We start from the raw sequence: 9614 nt of genomic DNA on the forward strand, positions 1-9614 counted from the left end.
TTGTAAAACGCGGCGAAAGCAAACCGTATTAAGTGCACACGGCTGATCAGATCGGAGTTATCTGATATGCATGGATACAGCAGAGCTGGGACAAAACAACTTGGCAGTAAAACATTGTTATTTAAATATCCGAGTATATCTAAAACTACTTTTTTGACTCGATGATTTTGCATTTCGTCTGTCTGTAAATTTGTTTGTATCTTGTCCTTAATCCTGTCAAGATGGTAGCTTGTTGCGAACTATTAATTCCAAGTAATCAACATTACGTGAAGTCTACTGTTCACGGAACTACTAGTTAAGACGTTTAATTTAAAATAAAACTCTAAATTAATAAAGCTGTCCAACAGAAGATTTTTATCTGTTGTCATTTTTCTTTTTAAAATCATTAATTCCCTAATTGACAGCCCTACACTATTGGGACTGATATCATTTCATGTTTCTAAGAGAGTCACGTGAACTAAAATATGTTCAACTGCAACAATAATATCAACACTTATTCGTTTATACATCAATAAACTCCCTTGTACACCCATACACAGTTTAGGTAATCAATATGCAGAAGTAGCAGATATACAATGGCACCGAAAAACTTACAAAAAATATCAATAGTTTTTATTTTCTTTTCTACGACCTTATTGTAAATTTGAATCATTCTGCGTTTACACTTTTTGGAATTGTTTTTTATCTTTTTTTATTAAAATGATATATTCTGTGTATAGATGCCTAACTTGTACCGTAAATAAATTTACACACTGACTTCACATTTTTTACATGGCCACACCTGGCTTTTGGCTAACAACCTGATAAACGTACGATGGTCACTTCATTAACATAATTCCTTTTGAATCGTCAGCGATAATGCATTATGATACAATACTTTATAACCTAACTGAGACAGACAGAGCCAAAAAATTCGAACCCACTAGGGGACAGACAGAACCAAAAAGTCCCCTAGTGGGTTTGACTTTTTTGGCTCTGTCTGTCTCAGTTTTTCAAAATAACTTTTATTGCATCTAGCAAAATGGTTATATATTTTTGTTTGTCGAATGTCCGATATTTCGTTTAATATTAAAATCGTTCCTTACGGTAAACGAACATTTTTCTTAATTCTTTAAACTACACAATTGTAAATACAATACATAGACCTAGCAGCACCGAAAGTATAATGTTTTTAACAAACTAGTCAAAAAAATATATATTCCAATTCGAATCGGGATTTGGGAAATCCAACAAATGTTTCATAGTCAAATGCGTAGGACGCAAGAGAGTTTCAAAAAGTCTATATTTTTATCAAGTTATATTATCTTCAATATACGTTTGAACATTAAACACATTTAATTATGAATGAAAACTTTCCAAATAGTACTCACATGGTAAATCTTATTTCACTTTTATGTTAACGTGCCACGGTGACATTGAAACAGTTTTTAAACATCATAACATTTAACTATTTTACGATCATTTGAATATGTTGAAAACACAAAGTTTGAATGAATTTAAAAAATACGTTTTTCTTTGAATAATATAACATTTTTATTACCTGCCATATCATTTGGTGCCTTTTCTACTGCGAATGGTTCGTTGCATTAATCGCATTCATTTCTACTCTTAAACGTTATGTGAACGTATTATTATTTATGAAAATATTATACTGAAAGGTATGAGGACACACTTTGATAATATCAGTATATAATCGGTTGTTTTACACATTACCTCTTATTAATATTAATTCATTATGTATTTGATTTTGAAAATTGTTCTAATCAATACAATAAACTATTTCTCAGTTGCTTTGCAGAAATTCAAATGTAACATTGTCATCAAATGTAACATTGTCATCAAATGTAAAATTGTATCAAATGTAACATTGTTATCAAATGTAACATTGTCACCAAATTTAACATTGTCATCAAATGTAACATTGTCATCAAATGTAACATTGTCATAAAAAGCGACTCTTTGACATTTGAAAAAGGTCCACGCCGATTGTAGGTGCGTTTCAGCTTTCTATGAAATTGTAATAAACTGACAAGTTTAACAACATGATAGCTGTCCTCTTCCATGACAACATTTTGCTCAAAACTGAAACGGACTTAGAATCAACTGTTTAACTAAAAACAAAATGGTGCTGAATGGCCTTTGGTGACCTTGTCACACGTGATTTTTGCGTTTAAAACCAAATTTTTAGTTTCAAAATTGGGTCAAAAATGGAAACGGTGTTTTGGCTCTTTATGTCGACTTTTTAAATTACCTCTAATTCATGTGGTTATATTTTGCAATAAAATACACAATATCAGGAACTGATTTGAAGGTATAGCTAAAGATTTCATTTTGTTTTTCCGTATCGTATAAAAGTGCACGTAGATATTTACAAATAATTATTAACACGTAGATCAATTTAAAAGTCTCTACAATACGATTATGTATTGTAATTGCAGGTATTTGCTGCTCATGAATAACTGATAAATTTCACAAATCATTTTTTTCTCTTGCGCCAGAGTGCTGAAAAATATCAATTGTAAGGTTTTGTAATTACATGCATGTGACCGCTAAAGAGAATGTTAAGGTGGTGAACGCCTTTTAAATTGCATTAAATTTATTTCAGTTTATGCACGATTTTCGTTTTAGTCAATATATTTTATTTGCGATTGATTTTCAAGAATTATAATTACTTGCCTCGTTTACACGTTTAATATTATCAAGCGAAAGGCACTCGTAGGATGTGAAGGGGCTGTATAAATTGCAGGAAATAAATGAAATACACATTGAAAACAATGATACAACATAACCGAGTCTAAAGTCATAATGTGTATAGATGGTCTAAAGTCATAAAGTCGTAAAGATAGCCTTAAGTCGAAAAGTGTGCAGATGGTCTAAAGTCATTAAAAATGCATATGATCTAAAATTATAAAGTGTGCAGATGGCTTTAAGTCATAAAGTGTACAAATAGCCTAAATTCGTACAGTGTGCAGGTAGTCTAAAGTCGTAAAGTGGGCAAATAACCTTAAGTCGTAAAGTATATATATATACATTGTATATATATTGTCTAAAGTCATAAAGTATGCAGATTATCTAAGTCATAAAGTGTGTAGATGGTCTAAAGTCATCAAGTATGTAGATGGTCTAAAGTCATAAAGTATGTAGATGGCCTAAAGTCATAAAGTGTGCAAATAACCGAAAGTTGTAAGGATTTAAAAAAATATAAAATGCCCTTAGGTCTTCCACTGGTTCTATGTCTATTGGGAATGCTGTGCCGGGGTCTTTACAGAAAAGAGGTCTTAAAACAAATCCATCATTCGATTAAAAGCCATATTCACCTATTTCCTATATTTAGCCAAGGCCAGTTTGAAAAAATTGCTAAATAGCAAAAAGCACGCTATAATGCATTTATGAAGAAGGCACAAAAAATGAAACCAAATAAAGAAATAACATAACAAATTGCCTATTTTTATTTATCAAGGCCACCTCAGCAAATGATTTTACTTAAATATCTCTTTTTGTGTGAATACTACTCAAGAGTTTCACTGTTCGGGTATAACGGAACTAATTCACAAATAATTAGAGAACATGTGGAGGGTGAAATGAGACGGAAATGAAGAGGGTGGGAATTACCCGGTTGTTCAAACATATATATATTTTTTGATTTTCCAGATTTTTATTTTCCATGAAGTGGTGAATTTTCTGAATTTAAAGTTTTTTAAATTAAATTTATACAAAATTAAGTTTTCTTTATACAAATAGAACGGCATCATTACGCCTCACAATTTTAACCTCACATGTGTGTTTGAAATTTTAAAAGGCTATTATAGACTTGGGAGGCTTTTCTCGGTAGGGAAAAATTTGTTTTCTGAAAACCTTACTAAAATTGCATAATTTTAATCATTTCATATTCGAAACTACAAAATAGAGGAACATTCAGCAAGCATTATTTGGATGGATACCTTCATAATAATATAATCATCGTTATAATCATTATTTCTTTCAAATCACTTGATATTTATTACATATTCTTTCATTTATTCTCCAATTTAAATATTATAATTTGAGGTTTTACTCAATAAGTTATTTCGAAAAATAATAATCTCCAATTTAATTTTATTATTTTAACTTGTAATATTAAAAATGTAAAATGTTTAATATTTTTATTTTAGAATAAATTTTAAATGTGCATAAGTGTCATTTCTAAACTATATTTCTGGGCCTAAAGCTAACAATATCATATTTCTGAAATAATAAGAGGTATAATACGGAAAACCGATATAACGTATGTAAGTCTCATCAATCATTTATTTATTTCTTTCTCGGTAAAATAGTTGTACACCAATATATTGGGGAGAAGATTATAAATTTGAGGTACATGTAAGTATAAAAAGGTCTTGGGTGCAATTTTACTATTTTGTGACATGCATCAAAAAATAGTTTCTAAAATATGTATACGTTAAAAAGATCGATGGTCAATGCAGAATCTTTAAGTGTTCGAGTCGTTCTGTTGATTGCCGAATCTGATAGGCAGAATCGAGAGATTTTGGAGTCGAGATCCTTTTCCCTCGCGGGGCCTTCAAGGAACCAAGGGAGAGTGGAGAGTATAGCTGAGGCCACCTCAATGAACTCTTCCCTTGTGAGGCAAATGAAGTAAAAAAGAGTTGGAAGCATTTTATATATTTTTTACTTTTACTTTCTGCCTTATACTGCCTTCAGGGAACCAAAGGGGAGCGGACAGAAGATATGAGCTCTCTTCTCTCTTGGGGACTTTTAGGAACTAAAGAGGAGTGGAGAGGAGAGATGAGGCCCTCCCCCCCAGGGAACCAAGGGGGAGTGAACTATTTTGCCGTGGGGCCTTCAAGGAACCTACGGGGAGTTGAGTCTTCCCCCCATGGGGCCTTTGGGGAACAAAGTAGGAGTGGAGAGGAGAAATGAGACCCTCTTCTCTTGTGGGGCCTTTAGAGAACGAAAGTGGAATGGAGAGATGAGGCCCTCTTCCCTCATGGGGCTTTCAGCGAACCAATAAGGAGTGGACTCTTGTCCCATGGGGCCTTCCGGGAAACCAAGGAGGAGTAAAGAAGAGTGGAAAGGAGAGATGAGGCAATCTCCGTGAACTCTTCTCTTGTGGGGCCATCAGGGAACCAAAGGGGGTTAGAGAGGAGAGATGAGATCTGGGAAGACACATTGTGGAACCAGGAGACATAGCTACATATCCAATGACAACCCTGGTGAACTTTATAAAAGGGACCGGGTGACTATTAAATGAATGATGTAAAAAGGGAAATATCACAATGGGTCCATGGCCTGAGTGCACACGGGAACTATATATAAACCGTCTCCGCTCTACAAATAATTAAAAATTATAGGTTCCAGCGAGCAATGAGTATTATTCATATTCACAAAATATATTTTTCCGTTTTAATCTAGATTTTTTAAATTTTATATTATGTGTTTACAGGTTTTGTAGGAAAACAAAAAAACACCACAACCATAAGGTCTTTATTAAAAATAATATGTGGAAGATTTTTTTACATAAACCCCACACAGGAAGCCCCGAGGAAAATAATTTACCTCAAGGCCCATGTCATCTTTGAGGATGCTGTGTAGTGGGTTTTATTAAAGGGGGGAAGGAGAGGAAGTTCTGGAATGTAAAAAGGTATGAGGGTTGGGTAGAGATCTAAGAATCTGTGTGTCCAGGAGTAACGGACATATGTATATATCCCTCACACTGAGGTGCAAGGTGATGGATCGAGAGAGCAGTTGGAGAGATCAGAAGGACTCCCCAAACCAGCATCTCCCGATCTGGCACACCACGCAGCTGGTGAGCAGGTGTATCCTGAACACAGCTCACCTAATGAACCCTGCTAAGTCACCAAACGTAGCGAACCACTTGGGGTGACCTATGGCAGAGGTGTTGGTTATCCAATAAATGTTTCCCGGGCGGCGGCACCCAAAACCGCCTAATAAATTGAAAACTGAAGTTGAAATTGAAGTTGGAAGATATTTTTGATTTTTTGTTACCCCTGTTGGCAACGGAAGGGTTAACAAAGTTCTAAATCAGCCGATTCATTAACGATTCTGGTTTATTTCCCATCATTCAATTACTTCTAGTATAACTATTACTATGATGGAATGCATTCCAATGAATAATTCAATTACTAAATCTAATAAGCTATGTATTAGATTATCTTGTCTTTGAATTATGCTTCGTTGTTTATAGAAAGACGTAGTTTTAGTATTAAAAAAACGAGTGCTTTCTAAGTAAGTGATACCTGTTGTTAACGTAACTAAAGTAGACACTTGTCAACCGCAATACAGGCTTAACCGGCACTCTAAGTTATTCCAGATTAGAACCAGTAAAGGTAAAGCCTGCCAGCTACTTCCGGATTAGTTTCATTTGCGGTGACGTGACTTGTTTATCGGAAGCTGATTAGTCAGTGCAGGTTCATTTATAATTATTATTGTGTTTGTTTGGTTTCATTATTATAGCTTATATTTGTATTTTCTTGCGATGGCTGAGAAATTGCAAAAGTAATATTAGGTACACCTGCGAGCGACGCGGGACATGGATGTTCGACTCTGTAAAGAAATGCAAATCGTTTTTATTTTAAAATGAAAATTTATTTTCCCGTTAATAAAAATGTATGTTTCGTAAGAAAGCATTCACTGTCAACCAATGAAGGAGTCTCAAAAAATTATTAAAGTTTTATGATAACTTTGCATTTTGCTAGGAAATTATGTTCTTATTTCTTTTGTCATATAAATAAATTATGTAAGAAAAAATACAAATATTCTGAGACATTTTTTGCTATAGTAGGTACTGTTTACAATTATTAATCAAACGACACTTACCAACCATTTTCTTTTTTTCCATATATGTTTTTATAATTATCGAAGTAAATTTTTTTACTATATGTTTTAAAAAAATATATATTTTATGATATAAAATTTAAAATTTTGTGTCTAGTGTACATCTATTTTAAAACTACTATAAAAATATTCCATTACCTACGCACAACATTGGGACATAATCCACAAAAAACTGCAAGACTTTTGGCTTCCTTAACATTTAAAGGAAGTTCATTGAACATTTTGAAACCTTTTTAATAAATATTGTTTTGTGTTGCCGATAAATTTATCTTATGAAGCCTAAAATCTTTGCAGCTTCTCATAGGATAGCCATGAACTGCACTATTAATACTAACATTTTTTAACTTATAATGTGGTAACATTTTAGTTTTTATCTTGTATATAAATATTAGGGTAGTATAGACAAAACGTTGCCACATACTTAGAATATAGAGTTGGCGTTGCATTTTTTTATCCTAGTATATCTGCTACAGCACAATATATACCTCACACCTCTGTTCTGAATTATTTTCATTCTTTAAACTTTCAACAAGTTGCGCAGTAGTTCAGGTAGGATGCTACAGTGGTGCTAAAGACAAATTTCTTTGTTTGAGGGTCTAATTTTTACCTTATCCTACTTAAGAAGTTAACGCTTTTGCAATTTTTTTAGTTACCTTTTCAAAGGTAGTGTTTAGTTTTATATTTTTATCAATAAAAATTCCCGAGTGTTTATTTTCTCTACGTCTTCAATATTTTGATAGTCTATATTTAGGGTAATAATTCCATTTTGTTTAAAACAGTAAAGTTTTCAATAGTTTTCTAAAATTAAATTATCTTTTCAAATTGTTTGATACGTAGATTTTCCCTTTGAAAACAAATCATAGATGTGGTGGGAAATCAAATTACATTATTCACTTGGATTAAGACTTTTATGTGTTCAGAACAATACCGAATACCACGACATACCGAAAATTACTTCCCTGATCATAAAAATGCGATAAATATTTCTCAACAAGAATATTTTAATTTGCCATTTCGTTTTCACGATTTGCAAATTATTTTATGAATATTTTTATGTCAAAAGAAAATGTATTAATCATTCAACCACTCGATCTCTAATAATTAGTATTTTTTAAATTACGGAACTACTAAAATTAATTATTACAATAATTTTTTTCCAGTTCAGTTGATATAAACCACTATATCCAAAGATTAGAAGGATTATCTCTAACAGAGATATTAAAGGAGAATACAAGTCTACATATTTTGTAATAAATATCTAGGGATTATTTCACAAAACTCGCAATATGTAGAAAGCTCTGCTAACTTATCACATACATAAATTTATAGCCAGTATTCGAGTACTGCATAGTAAACTCGGACTTTATAAATAAGTAAATCCTTAAATCATAAATCGAAAATATACGTTACCGGTGAAATACCTCCCTAGCACAATAGAGTGTGGTTAACAAGATGCACGCCATCTGTTTAAGATTGAGAAAAGTTTTGTTTGTGCTCGATAGGTTGTATTCTGTAAGTTGGAAGAATTTACAACCTTACGGAAAAACAAGGCAGATGTAATGAACGGTAGGTTGTTCAACATAAATGTAAATAAAAGCAATAAAATAAGTATATATACAAGTTAATATAGTTTAATAGATAAAAATAATTTAAGAAAAAATTGTTATCTGATCGACATACTGAATTTTTCTTTGGTAGATGTTATTTTATATATCTGAAGATATCTCAAGTGCATAAATAATATAGGTAAACGAATTTAATTTTTAAGGAGGAATATAAGCATTTTTTATTCTATAGATGAGTAGATGAACATTACAAATTTAAATATATGTAAACAAAGCATATTGTAGGAATTTTGTTAACAAGCTAGTTTTTTCGTGTGTTGGCTGAATCAACAGGTAACAACAATGCAACCATTAAAACTTCGTTTCACTACTGAAACAAAGATGGCGAGAGTCTTATTTCTTGCTTTCATTAATTTGGCAGAGTAGGTTTACCTTGCTTCAATTACTATTGGATATAAAAAAATCACTAATTTTACGTTTTTAAAATCAGTCACTGACAAAAATTGCTAATGCGTGCACTCGTATAGAAAGTTATAATGTTACATTTTTCGGCGATATCAAGCGCATGCGTGCCTAAATGGAAAAAAATAATCAAAATTCGGTATGATTATATCACCCTTAAATATAGAAATCTTTGGCGAGAGCGTGCCTTGGACCAAGTCTATAAAGAATCTACTTAGGGCTCGTTTTAGATACAAAACTCACTTGAAAAAAACTTATCCTAGAAAACTTTAAAATGTGCATGGACTATTGAAAGAATACTAAATAAATTCTTATATTTTTTTATAGTTTTAAAATTTGTATTGCAGCATTTTTTTTAAATTGCTACGTTTTTATTGATATGAAACTGCTTAATGTATCAGACAAAAGAATTTTCACTGACTTGTACATATGTATATTTCAAAATTCTAAACGATTCATTTGAATAGTTTTGGATTTCCCTACGTAATACCACAAGTCAGGATTTATTTCTGTGCAAAAATTTGGGGACTAACTACCATTTGTATTCCTCTTTGCCTAATATACCAATGGAGAGAAATAATTACACAGGTCGCGGAAATTTTCAATTTATTACTTAACAAATGCAAAATGATGCTACTGAGGCAATTCAATTGTGTATAATGATTAACTACTGTGTATAAATATAAACTAGGTATAATATACATATGAAATGTATAATTTACTGATCGTTTGTAA

Source organism: Hesperophylax consimilis, chromosome 1 (genome assembly GCF_061612785.1).
Source record: "Hesperophylax consimilis isolate HC1 chromosome 1, BYU_Hcon_1.0, whole genome shotgun sequence".
Classification (NCBI taxonomy): Eukaryota; Metazoa; Arthropoda; class Insecta; order Trichoptera; family Limnephilidae; genus Hesperophylax; species Hesperophylax consimilis.